Source organism: Coturnix japonica, chromosome Z, assembly GCF_054131305.1.
Source record: "Coturnix japonica strain WE chromosome Z, WE-NBRP24, whole genome shotgun sequence".
Classification (NCBI taxonomy): domain Eukaryota; kingdom Metazoa; phylum Chordata; class Aves; order Galliformes; family Phasianidae; genus Coturnix; species Coturnix japonica.
Genome location: NC_140702.1, coordinates 62,385,366 through 62,405,372, shown reverse-complemented (window position 1 = coordinate 62,405,372; position 20,007 = coordinate 62,385,366). Strand labels below are relative to the sequence as shown.

The 20,007-nt window shown below is 30.6% G+C and overlaps 2 long non-coding RNA genes across 2 annotated transcripts in view; both read left to right on the top strand.

The window, feature by feature from the left end:
* Positions 1-20,007, top strand: part of LOC146754132 (uncharacterized) — a 187,709-nt gene that overhangs the window by 11,846 nt on the left and 155,856 nt on the right. The gene's annotated exons all lie outside the window — the stretch shown is intronic.
* LOC146754139 (uncharacterized) lies at positions 561-19,761 on the top strand. Its single transcript, XR_014939832.1, has 2 exons — positions 561-664; positions 13,973-19,761. It is a non-coding gene; the product is annotated as an uncharacterized LOC146754139 (long non-coding RNA).

Sequence of the window (20,007 nt, the reverse complement as noted above, 5' to 3'; positions counted from 1 at the left end):
AACAGAAAGGGAATGTAGGTATAATGCAAAGGGAAGGGAATTATAAAAGAAGGGAATTTATAAAAGAAAGGAAAGCAAAGGTAAGTATGGAAGGAAAGGAAATCATAAATGAAAGGAGAGGCTAAGTTTAAAAATAGGAATTGAAAAGAAAGTGTAAATGAAAGGAAAGTATACAGAAAAGGAAATTATAAAGGAAAGGAAAGTATAAAGGAAGGGAAAGTATAAAAGAAAGGAAAGCAAAGGTAAGTATATTGGAAAGGATAAAAAAGTATAAATGAAAGGAATGGGTAAGTTTAAAAATAGGAATGGAAAGGAAAGTATAAGGGAATGGAAAGTATAAAGGAAGGGAAAGTATAAAAGAAAGGAAGCAAAGGTAAGTATAAAGGAAGGGAAAGGAAGGGAATAGAAAAGAAATGAAAGGTAGATATAATGGAAAGGAAAGCAAAGTATAAAGGAAAGTCAATGTATGTTGTATTTTAAGGATAGGGAAGTATATAAAAAAGGAAAGTCAATGTTAATTTAAAAAAAAAAAGAATGGAAAGGAAGGTCTAAAAAAAACGTTACAGAACAGAAAGGGAATGTAGGTATAATGCAAAGGGAAGGGAATTATAAAAGAAGGGAATTTATAAAAGAAAGGAAAGCAAAGGTAAGTATGGAAGGAAAGGTAATTATAAATGAAAGGAGAGGTGAAGTTTAAAAATAGGAATTGAAATGAAAGTGTAAAGGAAAGGAAAGTATACAGAAAAGGAAAGTATAAAGGAAGGGAAAGTATACAGAAAAGGATAGTATAAAGGAAGGGAAAGTATAACAGAAAGGAAAGCAAAAGTAAGTATATTGGAAAGGATAAGAAAGTATAAATGAAAGGAATGGGTAAGTTTAAAAATAGGAATGGAAAGGAAAGTATAAGGGAATGGAAAGTATAAAGGAAGGGGAAGTATAAAAGAAAGGAAGCAAAGGTAAGTATAAAGGAAGGGAAAGGAAGGGAATAGAAAAGAAAGGAAAGGTAGATATAATGGAAAGGAAAGCATAGTACAAAGGAAAGTCAATGTATGTTGAATTTTAAGGATAGGGAAGTATATAAAAAAAGAAAGTCAATGTTAATTTTAAAAAAAAAAGGAATGGAAAGGAAGGTCTAAAGGAAAATGTTACAGAACAGAAAGGGAATGTAGGTATAATGCAAAGGGAAGGGAATTATATAAGAAGGGAATTTATAAAAGAAAGGAAAGCAAAGGTAAGTATGGAAGGAAAGGAAATCATAAATGAAAGGAGAGGCTAAGTTTAAAAATAGGAATTGAAATGAAAGTGTAAAGGAAAGGAAAGTATACAGAAAAGGAAAGTATAAAGGAAAGGAAAGTATAAAGGAAGGGAAAGTATAAAAGAAAGGAAAGCAAAGGTAAGTATATTGGAAAGGATAAAAAAGTATAAATGAAAGGAATGGGTAATTTTAAAAATAGGAATGGAAAGGAAAGTATAAGGGAATGGAAAGTATAAAGGAAGGGAAAGTATAAAAGAAAGGAAGCAAAGGTAAGTATAAAGGAAGGGAAAGGAAGGGAATAGAACAGAAAGGAAAAGTTGATATAGTGGAAAGGAAAGCAATGTATAAGGGAAAGTCAAAGTATGTAGAATTGTAAGGATAGGGAAGTATATAAAAAAGGAAAGGAAAGATTAATTTTAAAAAAAAAAAGGAATGGAAAGGAAGGTCTAAAGGAAAATGTTACAGAACAGAAAGGGAATGTAGGTATAATGCAAAGGGAAGGGAATTATAAAAGAAGGGAATTTATAAAAGAAAGGAAAGCAAAGGTAAGTATGAAAGGAAAGGAAAGTATAAATGAAAGGAGAGGCTAAGTTTAAAAATAGGAATTGAAATAAAAGTGTAAAGGAAAGGAAAGTATACAGAAAAGGAAAGTATAAAGGAAGGCAAAGTATACAGAAAAGGATAGTATAAAGGAAGGGAAAGTATAAAAGAAAGGAAAGCAAAGGTAAGTATATTGGAAAGGATAAGAAAGTATAAATGAAAGGAATGGGTAAGTTTAAAAATAGGAATGGAAAGGAAAATATAAGGGAATGGAAAGTATAAAGGAAGGGAAAGTATAAAAGAAAGGAAGCAAAGGTAAGTATAAAGGAAGGGAAAGGAAGGGAATAGAAAAGAAAGGAAAGGTAGATATAATGGAAAGGAAAGCAATGTATAAGGGAAAGTCAATGTATGTAGAATTGTAAGGATAGGGAAATATATAAAAAAGGATAGGCAAGGTTAATTTAAAAAAAAAAAAGGAATGGAAAGGAAGGTCTAAAGGAAAATGTTACAGAACAGAAAGGGAATGTAGGTATAATGCAAAGGGAAGGGAATGATAAAAGAAGGGAATTTATAAAAGAAAGGAAAGCAAAGGTAAGTATGAAAGGAAAGGAAAGTATAAATGAATGGAAAGGCTAAGTTTATAAATAGGAATTGAAATGAAAGTGTAAAGGAAAGGAAAGTATACAGAAAATGAAAGGGAAAGTATAAAAGAAAGGAAAGCAAAGGGAAGTATATTGGAAAGGATAAGAAAGTATAAATGAAATGAATGGCTAAGTTTAAAAATAGGAATGGAAAGGAAAGCATAAAGGAATGGAAAGTATAAAGGAAGGGAAAGTATAAAAGAATGGAAGCAAAAGTAAGTATAAAGGAAAGGAAAGGAAGGGAATAGAAAAGAAAGGAAAGATAGATATAATGGAAAGGAAAGCAATGTATAAGGGAAAGTCAATGTATGTAGAATTGTAAGGATAGGGAAATATATAAAAAAGGAAAGGAAAGGTTAATTTAAAAAAAAAAAAGGAATGGAAAGGAAGGTCTAAAGGAAAATGTTACAGAACAGAAAGGGAATATAGGTATAATGCAAAGGGAAGGGAATGATAAAAGAAGGGAATTTATAAAAGAAAGGAAAGCAAAGGTAAGTATGAAAGGAAAGGAAAGTATAAATGAATGGAAAGGCTAAGTTTAAAAATAGGAATTGAAATGAAAGTGTAAAGGAAACGAAAGTATACAGAAAAGGAAAGGGAAAGTATAAAAGAAAGGAAAGCAAAGGGAAGTATATTGGAAAGGATAAGAAAGTATAAATGAAAGGAATGGGTAAGTTTAAAAATAGGAATGGAAAGGAAAATATAAGGAAAAGGAAAGTATAAAGGAAGGGAAAGTATAAAAGAAAGGAAGCAAAGGTAAGTATAAAGGAAGGGAAAGGAAGGGAATAGAAAAGAAAGGAAAGGTAGATATAATGGAAAGGAAAGCAATGTATAAGGGAAAGTCAATGTATGTAGAATTGTAAGGATAGGGAAATATATAAAAAAGGATAGGCAAGGTTAATTTAAAAAAAAAAAGGAATGGAAAGGAAGGTCTAAAGGAAAATGTTAAAGAAAAGAAAGGGAATGTAGGTATAATGCAAAGGGAAGGGAATTATAAAAGAAGGGAATTTATAAAAGAAAGGAAAGCAAAGGTAAGTATGAAAGGAAAGGAAAGTATAAATGAAAGGAAAGGCTAAGTTTAAAAATAGGAATTGAAATGAAAGTGTAAAGGAAAGGAAAGTATACAGAACAGGAAAGGGAAATTTTAAAAGAAAGGAAAGCAAAGGGAAGTATATTGGAAAGGATAAGAAAGTATAAATGAAAGGAATGGGTAAGTTTAAAAATAGGAATGGAAAGGAAAGTATAAGGAAAAGGAAAGTATAAAGGAAGGGAAAGTATGAAAGAAAGGAAGCAAAGGTAAGTATAAAGGAAGGGAAAGGAAGGGAATAGAAAAGAAAGGAAAGGTAGATATAATGGAAAGGAAAGCAATGTATAAGGGAAAGTCAATGTATGTAGAATTGTAAGGATAGGGAAGTATATTAAAAAGGAAAGGCAAGGTTAATTTTTAAAAAAAAAAGGAATGTAAAGGAAGGACTAAAGGAAAATGTTACAGAACAGAAAGGGAATGTAGGTATAATGCAAAGGGAAGGGAATTATAAAAGAAGGGAATTTATAAAAGAAAGGAAAGCAAAGGTAAGTATGAAAGGAAAGGAAAGTATAAATGAATGGAAAAGGTAAGTTAAAAAATAGGAATTGAAATGAAAGTGTAAAGGAAAGGAAAGTATACAGAAAAGGAAAGTATAAAGGAAGGGAAAGTATACAGAAAAGGATAGTATAAAGGAAGGGAAAGTATAAAAGAAAGGAAAGCAAAGGTAAGTATATTGGAAAGGATAAGAAAGTATAAATGAAAGGAATGGGTAAGTTTAAAAATAGGAATGGAAAGGAAAGTATAAGGGAATGGAAAGTATAAAAGAAGGGAAAGTATAAAAGAGAGGAAGCAAAGGTAAGTATAAAGGAAGGGAAAGGAAGGGAATAGAAAAGAAAGGAAAGGTAGATTTAATGGAAAGGAAAGCAATGTATAAGGGAAAGTCAATGTATGTTGAATTGTAAGGATAGGGAAGTATATAAAAAAGGAAAGGCAAGGTTAATTTTTTTAAAAAAAAGGAATGGGAAGGAATGTCTAAAGGAAAATGTTACAGAACAGAAAGGGAATGTAGGTATAATGCAAAGGGAAGGGAATTATAAAAGAAGGGAATTTATAAAAGAAAGGATAACAAAGGTTGGTATGAAAGGAAGGGAAAGGAAAGTATAAATGAAAGGAAAGGCTAAGTTTAAAAATAGGAATTGAAATGAAAGTGTAAAGGAAAGGAAAGTATACAGAAAATGAAAGTATAAAGGAAAGGATAGTATACAGAAAAGGAAAGTATAAAGGAAGGGAAAGTATAAAAGAAAGGAAAGCAAAGGTAAGTATATTGGAAAGGATAAGAAAGTATAAATGAAAGGAATGGGTAAGTTTAAAAATAGGAATGAAAAGGAAAGTATAAGGGAATGGAAAGTATAAAGGAAGGGAAAGTATAAAAGAAAGGAAGCAAAGGTAAGTATAAAGGAAGGGAATGGAAGGGATTAGAAAAGATAGGAAAGGTAGATATAATGGAAAGGAAAGCAATGTATAAGGGAAAGTCAATGTAGGTAGAATTGTAAGGATAGGGAAGTATATAAAAAAGGAAAGGCAAGGTTAATTTAAAAAAAAAAAGGAATGGAAAGGAAGGTCTAAAGGAAAATGTTACAGAACAGAAAGGGAATATAGGTATAATGCAAAGGGAAGGGAATTATAAAATAAGGGAATTTATAAAAGAAAGGAAAGCAAAGGTAAGTATGAAAGGAAAGGAAAGTATAAATGAAAGGAGAGGCTAAGTTTAAAAATAGGAATTGAAATGAAAGTGTAAAGGAAAGGAAAGTATACAGAAAAGGAAAGTATAAAGGAAAGGAAAGTATAATGGAAAGGAAAGTATATAGGAAGGGAAACTATAAAAGAAAGGAAAGCAAAGGTTAAGTATATTGGAAAGGAGAAGAAAGTATAAATGAAAGGAATTGGTAAGGCTAAAAATAGGAACGGAAAGGAAAGTATAAGGGAATGGAAAGTATAAAGGAAGGGAAAGTATAAAAGAAAGGAAGCAAAGGTAAGTATAAAGGAAGGGAAAGGAAGGGAATAGAAAAGAAAGGAAAGGTAGATATAATGGAAAGGAAAGCAATGTATAAAGGAAAGTCAATGTATGTAGAATTGTAAGGTTAGGGAAGTATATAAAAAAGGAAAGGAAAGGTTAATTTAAACAAAAAAAAGGAATGGAAAGGAAGGTCTAAAGGAAAATGTTAAAGAACAGGAAGGGAAGGTAGGTATAATGTAAAGGGAAGGGAATTTTAAAAAAGGGAATTTATAAAAGAAAGGAAAGCAAAGGTAAGTATGAAAGGAAAGGAAAGTATAAATGAATGGAAAGGCTAAGTTTAAAAATAGGAATTGAAATGAAAGTGTAAAGGAAAGGAAAGTATACAGAAAAGGAAAGGGAAAGTATAAAAGAAAGGAAAGCAAAGGTAAGTATATTGGAAAGGATAAGAAAGTATAAATGAAAGGAATGGGTAAGTTTAAAAATAGGAATGGAAAGGAAAGTATAAGCGAATGGAAAGTATAAAGGAAGGTAAAGTATAAAAGAAAGGAAGCAAACGTAAGTATAAAGGAAGGGAAAGGAAGGGAATAGAAAAGAAAGGAAAGGTAGATATAATGGAAAGGAAAGCAATGTATAAGGGAAAGTCAATGTATGTAGAATTGTAAGGATAGGGAAGTATATAAAAAAGGAAAGGCAAGGTTAATTTAAAAAAAAAGGAATGGAAACGAAGGTCTAAAGGAAAATGTTAAAGAAAAGAAAGGGAAGGTAGGTATAATGCAAAGGAAAGGGAATTATAAAAGAAGGGAATTTATAAAAGAAAGGAAAGTAAAGGTAAGCATGAAAGGAAAGGAAAGGAAAGTATAAATGAAAGGAGAGGCTAAGTTTAAAAATAGGAATTGAAATAAAAGTGTAAAGGAAAGGAAAGTATACAGAAAAGGAAAGTATAAAGGAAGGCAAAGTATACAGAAAAGGATAGTATAAAGGAAGGGAAAGTATAAAAGAAAGGAAAGCAAAGGTAAGTATATTGGAAAGGATAAGAAAGTATAAATGAAAGGAATGGGTAAGTTTAAAAATAGGAATGGAAAGGAAAATATAAGGGAATGGAAAGTATAAAGGAAGGGAAAGTATAAAAGAAAGGAAGCAAAGGTAAGTATAAAGGAAGGGAAAGGAAGGGAATAGAAAAGAAAGGAAAGGTAGATATAATGGAAAGGAAAGCAATGTATAAGGGAAAGTCAATGTATGTAGAATTGTAAGGATAGGGAAATATATAAAAAAGGATAGGCAAGGTTAATTTAAAAAAAAAAAAGGAATGGAAAGGAAGGTCTAAAGGAAAATGTTACAGAACAGAAAGGGAATGTAGGTATAATGCAAAGGGAAGGGAATGATAAAAGAAGGGAATTTATAAAAGAAAGGAAAGCAAAGGTAAGTATGAAAGGAAAGGAAAGTATAAATGAATGGAAAGGCTAAGTTTATAAATAGGAATTGAAATGAAAGTGTAAAGGAAAGGAAAGTATACAGAAAATGAAAGGGAAAGTATAAAAGAAAGGAAAGCAAAGGGAAGTATATTGGAAAGGATAAGAAAGTATAAATGAAAGGAATGGGTAAGTTTAAAAATAGGAATGGAAAGGAAAGCATACAGGAATGGAAAGTATAAAGGAAGGGAAAGTATAAAAGAATGGAAGCAAAAGTAAGTATAAAGGAAAGGAAAGGAAGGGAATAGAAAAGAAAGGAAAGGTAGATATAATGGAAAGGAAAGCAATGTATAAGGGAAAGTCAATGTATGTAGAATTGTAAGGATAGGGAAATATATAAAAAAGGAAAGGAAAGGTTAATTTAAAAAAAAAAAAGGAATGGAAAGGAAGGTCTAAAGGAAAATGTTACAGAACAGAAAGGGAATATAGGTATAATGCAAAGGGAAGGGAATGATAAAAGAAGGGAATTTATAAAAGAAAGGAAAGCAAAGGTAAGTATGAAAGGAAAGGAAAGTATAAATGAATGGAAAGGCTAAGTTTAAAAATAGGAATTGAAATGAAAGTGTAAAGGAAACGAAAGTATACAGAAAAGGAAAGGGAAAGTATAAAAGAAAGGAAAGCAAAGGGAAGTATATTGGAAAGGATAAGAAAGTATAAATGAAAGGAATGGGTAAGTTTAAAAATAGGAATGGAAAGGAAAATATAAGGAAAAGGAAAGTATAAAGGAAGGGAAAGTATAAAAGAAAGGAAGCAAAGGTAAGTATAAAGGAAGGGAAAGAAAGGGAATAGAAAAGAAAGGAAAGGTAGATATAATGGAAAGGAAAGCAATGTATAAGGGAAAGTCAATGTATGTAGAATTGTAAGGATAGGGAAATATATAAAAAAGGATAGGCAAGGTTAATTTAAAAAAAAAAAGGAATGGAAAGGAAGGTCTAAAGGAAAATGTTAAAGAAAAGAAAGGGAATGTAGGTATAATGCAAAGGGAAGGGAATTATAAAAGAAGGGAATTTATAAAAGAAAGGAAAGCAAAGGTAAGTATGAAAGGAAAGGAGAGTATAAATGAAAGGAAAGGCTAAGTTTAAAAATAGGAATTGAAATGAAAGTGTAAAGGAAAGGAAAGTATACAGAACAGGAAAGGGAAATTTTAAAAGAAAGGAAAGCAAATGTAAGTATATTGGAAAGGATAAGAAAGTATAAATGAAAGTAATGGGTAAGTTTAAAAATAGGAATGGAAAGGAAAGTATAAGGAAAAGGAAAGTATAAAGGAAGGGAAAGTATAAAAGAAAGGAAGCAAAGGTAAGTATAAAGGAAGGGAAAGGAAGGGAATAGAAAAGAAAGGAAAGGTAGATATAATGGAAAGGAAAGCAATGTATAAGGGAAAGTCAATGTATGTAGAATTGTAAGGATAGGGAAGTATATTAAAAAGGAAAGGCAAGGTTAATTTTTAAAAAAAAAAGGAATGTAAAGGAAGGTCTAAAGGAAAATGTTACAGAACAGAAAGGGAATGTAGGTATAATGCAAAGGGAAGGGAATTATAAAAGAAGGGAATTTATAAAAGAAAGGAAAGCAAAGGTAAGTATGAAAGGAAAGGAAAGTATAAATGAAAGGCAATGTTAATTTTAAAAAAAAAAAGGAATGGTAAGGAAGGTCTAAAGGAAAATGTGGCAGAACAGAAAGGGAATGTAGGTATAATGCAAAGGGAAGGGAATTATAAAAGAAGGGAATTTATAAAAGAAAGAAAAGCAAAGGTAAGTATGAAAGGAAAGGAAAGTATAAATGAATGGAAAAGGTAAGTTAAAAAATAGGAATTGAAATGAAAGTGTAAAGGAAAGGAAAGTATACAGAAAAGGAAAGTATAAAGGAAGGGAAACTATACAGAAAAGGATAGTATAAAGGAAGGGAAAGTATAAAAGAAAGGAAAGCAAAGGTAAGTATATTGGAAAGGATATGAAAGTATAAATGAAAGGAATGGGTAAGTTTAAAAATAGGAATGGAAAGGAAAGTATAAGGGAATGGAAAGTATAAAAGAAGGGAAAGTATAAAAGAAAGGAAGCAAAGGTAAGTATAAAGGAAGGGAAAGGAAGGGAATAGAAAAGAAAGGAAAGGTAGATTTAATGGAAAGGAAAGCAATGTATAAGGGAAAGTCAATGTATGTTGAATTGTAAGGATAGGGAAGTATATTAAAAAGGAAAGGCAAGGTTAATTTTTAAAAAAAAAAGGAATGTAAAGGAAGGTCTAAAGGAAAATGTTACAGAACAGAAAGGGAATGTAGGTATAATGCAAAGGGAAGGGAATTATAAAAGAAGGGAATTTATAAAAGAAAGGAAAGCAAAGGTAAGTATGAAAGGAAAGGAAAGTATAAATGAAAGGCAATGTTAATTTTAAAAAAAAAAAGGAATGGTAAGGAAGGTCTAAAGGAAAATGTGGCAGAACAGAAAGGGAATGTAGGTATAATGCAAAGGGAAGGGAATTATAAAAGAAGGGAATTTATAAAAGAAAGAAAAGCAAAGGTAAGTATGAAAGGAAAGGAAAGTATAAATGAATGGAAAAGGTAAGTTAAAAAATAGGAATTGAAATGAAAGTGTAAAGGAAAGGAAAGTATACAGAAAAGGAAAGTATAAAGGAAGGGAAACTATACAGAAAAGGATAGTATAAAGGAAGGGAAAGTATAAAAGAAAGGAAAGCAAAGGTAAGTATATTGGAAAGGATATGAAAGTATAAATGAAAGGAATGGGTAAGTTTAAAAATAGGAATGGAAAGGAAAGTATAAGGGAATGGAAAGTATAAAAGAAGGGAAAGTATAAAAGAAAGGAAGCAAAGGTAAGTATAAAGGAAGGGAAAGGAAGGGAATAGAAAAGAAAGGAAAGGTAGATTTAATGGAAAGGAAAGCAATGTATAAGGGAAAGTCAATGTATGTTGAATTGTAAGGATAGGGAAGTATATAAAAAAGGAAAGGCAAGGTTAATTTTTTTAAAAAAAAGGAATGGGAAGGAATGTCTAAAGGAAAATGTTACAGAACAGAAAGGGAATGTAGGCATAATGCAAAGGGAAGGGAATTATAAAAGAAGGGAATTTATAAAAGAAAGGATAACAAAGGTAGGTATGAAAGGAAGGGAAAGGAAAGTATAAATGAAAGGAAAGGCTAAGTTTAAAAATAGGAATTGAAATGAAAGTGTAAAGGAAAGGAAAGTATACAGAAAATGAAAGTATAAAGGAAAGGATAGTATACAGAAAAGGAAAGTATAAAGGAAGGGAAAGTATAAAAGAAAGGAAAGCAAAGGTAAGTATATTGGAAAGGATAAGAAAGTATAAATGAAAGGAATGGGTAAGTTTAAAAATAGGAATGAAAAGGAAAGTATAAGGGAATGGAAAGTATAAAGGAAGGGAAAGTATAAAAGAAAGGAAGCAAAGGTAAGTATAAAGGAAGGGAATGGAAGGGATTAGAAAAGATAGGAAAGGTAGATATAATGGAAAGGAAAGCAATGTATAAGGGAAAGTCAATGTATGTAGAATTGTAAGGATAGGGAAGTATATAAAAAAGGAAAGGCAAGGTTAATTTAAAAAAAAAAAAAGGAATGGAAAGGAAGGTCTAAAGGAAAATGTTACAGAACAGAAAGGGAAGGTAGGTATAATGCAAAGGGAAGGGAATTATAAAAGAAGGGAATTTATAAAAGAAAGGAAAGCAAAGGTAAGTATGAAAGGAAAGGAAAGTATGAATGAATGGAAAGGGTAAGTTAAAAAATAGGAATTGAAATGAAAGTGTAAAGGAAAGGAAAGTATACAGAAAAGGAAAGTATAAAGGAAGGGAAAGTATACAGAAAAGGATAGTATAAAGGAAGGGAAAGTATAAAAGAAAGGAAAGCAAAGGTAAATATATTGGAAAGGATATGAAAGTATAAATGAAAGGAATGGATAAGTTTAAAAATAGGAATGGAAAGGAAAGTATAAGGGAATGGAAAGTATAAAGGAAGGGAAAGTATAAAAGAAAGGAAGCAAAGGTAAGTATAAAGGAAGGGAAAAGAAGGGAATAGAAAAGAAAGGAAAGGTAGATTTAATGGAAAGGAAAGCAATGTATAAGGGAAAGTCAATGTATGTTGAATTGTAAGGATAGGGAAGTATATAAAATAGGAAAGGCAAGGTTAATTTTTAAAAAAAAAAGGAATGGGAAGGAATGTCTAAAGGAAAATGTTACAGAACAGAAAGGGAATGTAGGTATAATGCAAAGGGAAGGGAATTATAAAAGAAGGGAATTTATAAAAGAAAGGAAAGCAAAGGTAAGTATGAAAGGAAGGGAAAGGAAAGTATAAATGAAAGGAAAGGCTAAGTTTAAAAATAGGAATTGAAATGAAAGTGTAAAGGAAAGGAAAGTATACAGAAAAGGAAAGTATAAAGGAAAGGATAGTATACAGAAAAGGAAAGTATAAAGGAAGGGAAAGTATAAAAGAAAGGAAAGCAAAGGTAAGTATATTGGAAAGGATAAGAAAGTATAAATGAAAGGAATGGGTAAGTTTAAAAATAGGAATGAAAAGGAAAGTATAAGGGAATGGAAAGTATAAAGGAAGGGAAAGTATAAAAGAAAGGAAGCAAAGGTAAGTATAAAGGAAGGGAATGGAAGGGATTAGAAAAGAAAGGAAAGGTAGATACAATGGAAAGGAAAGCAATATATAAGCGAAAGTCAATGTATGTAGAATTGTAAGGATAGGGAAGTATATAAAAAAGGAAAGGAAAGGTTAATTTAAAAAAAAAAAAGGAATGGAAAGGAAGGTCTAAAGGAAAATGTTACAGAACAGAAAGGGAATATAGGTATAATGCAAAGGGAAGGGAATGATAAAAGAAGGGAATTTATAAAAGAAAGGAAAGCAAAGGTAAGTATGAAAGGAAAGGAAAGTATAAATGAAAGGAAAGGCTAAGTTTAAAAATAGGAATTGAAATGAAAGTGTAAAGGAAAGGAAAGTATACAGAAAAGGAAAGGGAAAGTATAAAAGAATGGAAAGCAAAGGGAAGTATATTGGAAAGGATAAGAAAGTATAAATGAAAGGAATGGGTAAGATTAAAAATAGGAATGGAAAGGAAAATATAAGGGAATGTAAAGTATAAAGGAAGGGAAAGTATAAAAGAAAGGAAGCAAAGGTAAGTATAAAGGAAGGGAAAGGAAGGGAATAGAAAATAAATGAAAGGTAGATATAATGGAAAGGAAAGCAATGTATAAGGGAAAGTCAATGTATGTAGAATTGTAAGGATAGGGAAGTATATAAAAAAGGAAAGGCAAGGTTAATTTAAAAAAAAAAAATGAATGGAATGGAAGGTCTAAATGAAAATGTTGCAGAACAGAAAGGGAATGTAGGTATAATGCAAAGAAAAGGGAATTATAAAAGAAAGGAAAGCAAAGGTAAGTATGAAAGGAAAGGAATGTATAAATGAAAGGAAAGGCTAAGTTTAAAAATAGGAATTGAAATGAAAGTGTAAAGGAAAGGTAAGTATACAGAAAAGGAAAGGGAAATTATAAAAGAAAGGAAAGCAAATGTAAGTATATTGGAAAGGATAAGAAAGTATAAATGAAAGTAATGGGTAGGTTTAAAAATAGGAATGGAAAGGAAAATATAAGGGAATGGAAAGTATAAAGGAAGGGAAAGTATAAAAGAAAGGAAGCAAAGGTAAGTATAAAGGAAGGGAAAGGAAGGGAATAGAAAAGAAAGGAAAGGTAGATATAATGGAAAGGAAAGCAATGTATAAGGGAAAGTCAATGTATGTAGAATTGTAAGGATAGGGAAATATATAAAAAAGGATAGGCAAGGTTAATTTAAAAAAAAAAAGGAATGGAAAGGAAGGTCTAAAGGAAAATGTTACAGAACAGAAAGGGAATGTAGGTATAATGCAAAGGAAAGGAAATTATAAAAGAAGGGAATTTATAAAAGAAAGGAAAGCAAAGGTAAGTATGAAAGGAAAGGAAAGTATAAATGAAAGGAAAGGCTAAGTTTAAAAATAGGAATTGAAATGAAAGTGTAAAGGAAAGGAAAGTATACAGAAAAGGAAAGGGAAAGTATAAAAGAAAGGAAAGCAAAGGGAAGTATATTGGAAAGGACAAGAAAGTATAAATGAAAGGAATGGGTAAGTTTAAAAATAGGAATGGAAAGGAAAGTATAAGGGAATGGAAAGTATAAAGGAAGGGAAAGTATAAAAGAAAGGAAGCAAAGGTAAGTATAAAGGAAGGGAAAGGAAGGGAATAGAAAAGAAAGGAAACGTAGATACAATGGAAAGGAAAGCAATGTATAAGGGAAAGTCAATGTATGTAGAATTGTAAGGATAGGGAAGTATATAAAAAAGGAAAGGCAAGGTTAATTTAAAAAAAAAAAAGGAATGGAAAGGAAGGTCTAAAGGAAAATGTTACAGAACAGAAAGGGAATGTAGGTATAATGCAAAGGGAAGGGAATTATAAAAGAAGGGAATTTATAAAAGAAAGGAAAGCAAAGGTAAGTATGAAAGGAAAGGAAAGTATAAATGAAAGGAAAGGCTAAGTTTAAAAATAGGAATTGAAATGAAAGTGTAAAGGAAAGCAAAGTATACAGAAAAGGAAAGGGAAAGTATAAAAGAAAGGAAAGCAAAGGGAAGTATATTGGAAAGGATAAGAAAGTATAAATGAAAGGAATGGGTAAGTTTAAAAATAGGAATGGAAAGGAAAGTATAAGGTAATGGAAAGTATAAAGGAAGGGAAAGTATAAAAGAAAGGAAGCAAAGGTAAGTATAAAGGAAGGGAAAGGAAGGGAATAGAAAGGAAAGGAAAGGTAGATATAATGGAAAGGAAGAAATGTATAAGGGAAAGTCAATGTATGTAGAATTGTAAGGATAGGGAAGTATATTAAAAAGGAAAGGCAAGGTTAATTTTTAAAAAAAAAAGGAATGGAAAGGAAGGTCTAAAGGAAAATGTTACAGAACAGAAAGGGAAGGTAGGTATAATGCAAAGGGAAGGGAATTATAAAAGAAGGGAATTTATAAAAGAAAGGAAAGCAAAGGTAAGTATGAAAGGAAAGGAAAGGAAAGTATAAATGAATGGAAAGGGTAAGTTAAAAAATAGGAATTGAAATGAAAGTGTAAAGGAAAGGAAAGTATACAGAAAAGGAAAGTATAAAGGAAGGGAAAGTATACAGAAAAGGATAGTATAAAGGAAGGGAAAGTATAAAAGAAAGGAAAGCAAAGGTAAATATATTGGAAAGGATAAGAAAGTATAAATGAAAGGAATGGGTAAGTTTAAAAATAGGAATGGAAAGGAAAGTATAAGGGAATGGAAAGTATTAAAGAAGGGAAAGTATAAAAGAAAGGAAGCAAAGGTAAGTATAAAGGAAGGGAAAAGAAGGGAATAGAAAAGAAAGGAAAAGTAGATTTAATGGAAAGGAAAGCAATGTATAAGGGAAAGTCAATGTATGTTGAATTGTAAGGATAGGGAAGTATATAAAATAGGAAAGGCAAGGTTAATTTTAAAAAAAAAAAGGAATGGGAAGGAATGTCTAAAGGAAAATGTTACAGAACAGAAAGGGAATGTAGGTATAATGCAAAGGGAAGGGAATTATAAAAGAAGGGAATTTATAAAAGAAAGGAAAGCAAAGGTAAGTATGAAAGGAAGGGAAAGGAAAGTATAAATGAAAGGAAAGGCTAAGTTTAAAAATAGGAATTGAAATGAAAGTGTAAAGGAAAGGAAAGTATACAGAAAAGGAAAGTATAAAGGAAAGGATAGTATACAGAAAAGGAAAGTATAAAGGAAGGGAAAGTATAAAAGAAAGGAAAGCAAAGGGAAGTATATTGGAAAGGATAAGAAAGTATAAATGAAAGGAATGGGTAAGTTTAAAAATAGGAATGAAAAGGAAAGTATAAGGGAATGGAAAGTATAAAGGAAGGGAAAGTATAAAAGAAAGGAAGCAATGGTAAGTATAAAGGAAGGGAATGGAAGGGATTAGAAAAGAAAGGAAAGGTAGATACAATGGAAAGGAAAGCAATGTATAAGCGAAAGTTAATGTATGTAGAATTGTAAGGATAGGGAAGTATATAAAAAAGGAAAGGCAATGTTAATTTAAAAAAAAAAGGAATGGAAAGGAAGGTCTAAAGGAAAATGTTACAGAACAGAAAGGGAATATAGGTATAATGCAAAGGGAAGGCAATTTTAAAATAAGGGAATTTATAAAAGAAAGGAAAGCAAAGGTAAGTATGAAAGGAAAGGAAAGTATAAATGAAAGGAAAGGCTAAGTTTAAAAATAGGAATTGAAATGAAAGTGTAAAGGAAAGGAAAGTATACAGAAAAGGAAAGGGAAAGTATAAAAGAAAGGAAAGCAAAGGGAAGTATATTGGAAATGATAAAGTATAAATGAAAGGAATGGGTAAGTTTAAAAATAGGAATGGAAAGGAAAGTATAAGGGAATGTAAAGTATAAAGGAAGGGTAAGTATAAAAGAAAGGAAGCAAAGGTAAGTATAAAGGAAGGGAAAGGAAGGGAATAGAAAAGAAAGGAAAGGTAGATATAATGGAAAGGAAAGCAATGTATAAGGGAAAGTCAATGTATGTAGAATTGTAAGGATAGGGAAATATATAAAAAAGGAAAGGAAAGGTTAATTTAAAAAAAAAAAAAGGAATGGAAAGGAAGGTCTAAAGGAAATTGTTACAGAACAGAAAGGGAATGTAGGTATAATGCAAAGGGAAGGGAATGATAAAAGAAGGGAATTTATAAAAGAAAGGAAAGCAAAGGTAAGTATGAAAGGAAAGGAAAGTATAAATGAAAGGAAAGGCTAAGTTTAAAAATAGGAATTGAAATGAAAGTGTAAAGGAAAGGAAAGTATACAGAAAAGGAAAGGGAAAGTATAAAAGAAAGGAAAGCAAAGGGAAGTATATTGGAAAGGATAAGAAAGTATAAATGAAAGGAATGGGTAAGATTAAAAATAGGAATGGAAAGGAAAATATAAGGGAATGGAAAGTATAAAGGAAGGGAAAGTATAAAAGAAAGGAAGCAAAGGTAAGTATAAAGGAAGGGAAAAGAAGGGAATAGAAAAGAAAGGAAAGGTAGATTTAATGGAAAGGAAAGCAATGTATAAGGGAAAGTCAATGTATGTTGAATTGTAAGGATAGGGAAGTATATAAAATAGGAAAGGCAAGGTTAATTTTAAAAAAAAAAAGGAATGGGAAGGAATGTCTAAAGGAAAATGTTAAAGAACAGAAAGGGAATGTAGGTATAATGCAAAGGGAAGGGAATTACAAAAGAAGGGAATTTATAAAAGAAAGGAAAGCAAAGGTAAGTATGAAAGGAAAGGAAAGTATAAACGAAAGGAGTGGCTAAGTTTAAAAATAGGAATTGAAATGAAAGTGTAAAGGAAAGGAAAGCATACAGAAAAGGAAAGTATAAAGGAAACGAAAGTATAAAGAAAAGGAAAGTATATAGGATGGGAATTTATAATAGAAAGGAAAGCAATGGTTAAGTATATTGGAAAGGAGTAGTAAGTATAAATGAAAGGAATGGGTAAGTCTAAAAATAGGAATGGAAAGGAAAGTATAAGGGAATGGAATGCATAAAGGAAGGGAAAGTATAAAAGAAAGGAAGCAAAGGTAAGTATAAAGGAAGGGAAAGGAAGGGAATAGAAAAGAAAGGAAAGGTAGATATAATGGAAAGGAATGCAATGTATAATGGAAAGTCAATGTATGTAGAATTGTAAGGATAGGGAAGTATATAAAAAAGGAAAGGAAAGGTCAATTTAAAAAAAAAAAAAGGAATGGAAAGGAAGGTCTAAAGGAAAATGTTAAAGAACAGAAAAAGAATGTAGGTATAATGCAAAGGGAAGGGAATTATAAAAGAAGGGAATTTATAATAGAAAGGAAAGCAAAGGTAAGTATGAAAGGAAAGGAAATTATAAATGAAAGGAGAGGCTAAGTTTAAAAATAGGAATTAAAATAAAAGTGTAAAGGAAAGGAAAGTATACAGAAAAGGAAATTATAAAGGAAAGGAAACTATAAAGAAAAGGAAAGTATATAGGAAGGGAAAGTATAAAAGAAAGGAAAGCAACGGTAAGTATATTGGAAAGGATAAGAAAGTATAAATGAAAGGAATGGGTAAGTTTAAAAATAGGAATGGAAAGGGAAGTATAAGGGAATGGAAAGTATAAAGGAAGGGAAAGTATAAAAGAAAGGAAGAAGAGGTAAGTATAAAGGAAGGGAAAGGAAGGGAATAGAAAAGAAAGTAAAGGTAGATATAATGGAAAGGAAAGCAATGTATAAAGGAAAGTCAATGTATGTACAATTTTGGGATAGGGCAGTATATAAAAAAGGAAAGGCAAGGTTAATTTACAAAAAAAAAAAACGAATGGAAAGGAAGGTCTAAAGGAAAATGTTACAGAACAGAAAGGGAATGTAGGTATAATGCAAAGGGAAGGGAATTATAAAAGAAGTGAATTTATAAAAGATAGGAAAGCAAAGGTAAGTATGAAAGGAAAGGAAAGGAAAGTAAAATGAAAGGAGAGGATAAGTTTAAAAATAGGAATTGAAATGAAAGTGTAAAGGAAAGGAAAGTATACAGAAAGGGAAAGTATAAAGGAAAGGAAAGTGTAAGGAAAAGGACAGTATAAAGGAAGGGAAAGTATAAAAGAAAGGAAAGCAAAGGTAAGTATATTGGAAAGGATAAGAAAGTATAAATGAAAGGAATGGGTAATTTTAAAAACAGAAATGGAAAGGAAAATATAAGGGAATGGAAAGTATAAAGGAAGGGAAAGTATAAAAGAAAGGAAGCAAAGGTAAGTATAAAGGAAGGGAAAGGAAGGGAATAGAAAAGAAAGGAAAGGTAGATACAATGGAAAGGAAAGCAATGTATAAAGGAAAGTCAATGTATGTAGAATTGTAAGGATAGGGAAGTATATAAAAAAGGAAAGGAAAGGTTAATTCAAAAAAAAAAAAAGGAATGGAATGGTAGGTCTAAAGGAAAATGTTACAGAACAGAAAGGGAAGGTAGGTATAATGCAAAGGGAAGGGAATTATAAAAGAAGGGAATTTATAATAGAAAGGAAAGCAAACGTAAGTATGAAAGGAAAGGAAAGTATAAATGAAAGGAGAGGCTAAGTTTAAAAATAGGAATTGAAATGAAAGTCTAAAGGAAAGGAAAGTATACAGAAAAGGAAAGTATAAAGGAAAGGAAAGTATAAAGAAAAGGAAAGTATAAAGGAAGGGAAATTATAATAGAAAGGAAAGCAATGGTTAAGTATATTGGAAAGGATAAGAAATTATAAATGAAAGGAATGGGTAAGTTTAAAACTAGGAATGTAAACGAAAGTATAAGGGAATGGAAAGTATAAAGGAAGTATAAAAGAGAGGAAGCAAAGGTAAGTATAAAGGAAGGGAAAGGAAGGGAATAGAAAAGAAAGGAAAGGTAGATATAATGGAAAGGAAAGCAATGTATAAGGGAAAGTCAATGTATGTAGAATTGTAAGGATAGGGAAGTATATAAAAAAGGTAAGGAAAAGTTAATTTAAAAAAAAAAAAAAGGAATGGAAAGGAAGTTCTAAATGGAAATGTTACAGAACAGAAAGGGAATGTCGGTATAATGCAAAGGGAAGGGAATTATAAAAGAAGGGAATGTATAAAAGAAAGGAAAGCAAAGGTAAGTATGAAAGGAAAGTAAAGTATAAATGAAAGGAGAGGCTAAGTTTAAAAATAGGAATTGAAATGAAAGTGTAAAGGAAAGGAAAGTATACAGAAAAGGAAAGTATAAAGGAAAGGAAAGTATAAAGAAAAGGAAAGTATAAAGGAAGGGAAAGTATAAAAGAAAGGAAAGCAAAGGTAAGTATATTGGAAAGGATAAGAAATTATAAATGAAAGGAATGGGTAAGTTTAAAACTAGGAATGTAAAGGAAAGTATGAGGGAATGGAAAGTATAAAGGAAGGGAAAGTATAAAAGAAAGGAAGCAAAGGTAAGTATAAAGGAAGGGAAAGGAAGGGAATAGAAAAGAAAGGAAAGGTAGATATAATGGAAAGGAAAGCAATGTATAAGGGAAAGTCAATGTATGTAGAATTGTAAGGATAGGGAAGTATATAAAAAAGGTAAGGAAAAGTTAATTTAAAAAAAAAAAAAAGGAATGGAAAGGAAGTTCTAAAGGAAAATGTGACAGAACAGAAAGGGAATGTAGGTATAATGCAAAGGGAAGGGAATTATAAAAGAAGGGAATTTATAAAAGAAAGGAAAGCAAAGTTAAGTATGAATGGAATGCATAAATGAAAGGAAAGTCTAAGTTTAAAAATAGGAATTGAAATGAAAGTGTAAAGGAAAGGAAAGTATACAGAAAAGGAAAGGGAATGTATAAAAGAAAGGAAAGCAAAGGTAAGTATATTGGAAAGGATAAGAAAGTATAAATGAAAGGAATGGGTAAGTTTAAAAATAGGAATGGAAAGGAAAGTATAAGGGAATGGAAAGTATAAAGGAAGGGAAAGTATAAAAGAAAGGAAGCAAAGGTAAGTATAAAGGAAGGGAAAGGAAGGGAATAGAGAAGAAAGGAAAGGTAGATATAATGGAAAGGAAAGCAATGTATAAGGGAAAGTCAATGTATGTAGAATTGTAAGGATAGGGAAGTATATAAAAAAGGAAAGGCAAGGTTAATTTAAAAAAAAAAAAAAGGAATGGAAAGGAAGGTCTAAAGGAAAATGTTACAGAACAGAAAGGGAATGTAGGTATAATGCAAAGGGAAGGGAATTATAAAAGAAGGGAATTTATAAAAGAAAGGAAAGCAAAGGTAAGTATGAAAGGAAAGGAAAGGAAAGTATAAATGAAAGGAAAGGCTAAGTTTAAAAATAGGAATTGAAATGAAAATGTAAATGAAAGGACAGTATACAGAAAAGGAAATTATAAAGGAAAGGAAAGTATAAAGAAAAGGAAAGTATATAGTAAGGGAAAGTATAAAAGAAAGGAAAGCAAAGGTTAAGTATATTGGAAAGGAGAAGAAAGTATAAATGAAAGGAATGGGTAAGTTTAAAAATAGGAATGGAAATGAAAGTTTAAGGGAATGGAAAGTATAAAGGAAGGGAAAGTATAAAAGAAAGGATGCA